We start from the raw sequence: 713 nt of genomic DNA, 5'->3' as shown, positions 1-713 counted from the left end.
GCTGCAGCATTAGAAAGGTTGAGAAGCCCTTCTCCATGGTCTGCAGAGGTGGCTCAGGGCTTAAGAGCATTTGTTCACTCTTGTAGAGGTTTCAAGTTCAGTTCCCAGAACCTACATGAGCGCTCATAATCACCTGTAACTCCTTTATATGTTACTTGACCTTTTTCCCTTACTGCTTTTAGTATTCTATCTTTATTTAGTGCATTTGTTGTTCTGATTATTATGTGTCGGAAGGAATTTCTTTTCTGGTCCAGTCTATTTGGAGTTCTGTAAGCTTCTTGTATGTTCATGGGCATCCCTTTCTTTAGGTTTGGGAAGTTTTCTTCTATAATTTTGTTGAAGATATTTGCTGGTCCTTTGAGTTGAAAATCTTAAAAATATGGAACGCTTCACGAATTTGCGTGTCATCCTTGCGCAGGGGCCATGCTAATCTTCTCTGTATTGTTCCAATTTTAGTATATGTGCTGCCGAAGTGAGCACCACCTGTAACTCCAAATCCAGAATATTGGACCCTGTCTTTTGGCCTTTAAGTGCTCATGAACACAAGTGGTGTATATATATTCACACACCCTTGCACACATACACACATAAATGAATATTAAGTTCCATAATAGCCAAAAAAAAATCAAATGACAGATAAATGTAAAAACCTGACTGTGATCTGCAGCTCCCAGGATAGGGTGGAAGGCAGTTACTCTCAGCAGTAGAAGGAA

The 713-nt window shown here is 39.7% G+C and overlaps 1 non-coding gene across 1 annotated transcript; it reads right to left on the bottom strand.

Moving 5' to 3' along the window:
* Positions 1–373: 373 nt before the first annotated feature.
* LOC115029178 lies at positions 374–480 on the bottom strand. The gene has a single exon (XR_003834732.1). It is a non-coding gene; the product is annotated as a U6 spliceosomal RNA (small nuclear RNA).
* Positions 481–713: the final 233 nt, after the last annotated feature.

Source organism: Mus caroli, chromosome 13 (genome assembly GCF_900094665.2).
Source record: "Mus caroli chromosome 13, CAROLI_EIJ_v1.1, whole genome shotgun sequence".
Classification (NCBI taxonomy): Eukaryota; Metazoa; Chordata; class Mammalia; order Rodentia; family Muridae; genus Mus; species Mus caroli.
Note: the sequence above shows the minus strand (reverse complement) of the source record. Positions and strands in the feature narration are given on the sequence as shown.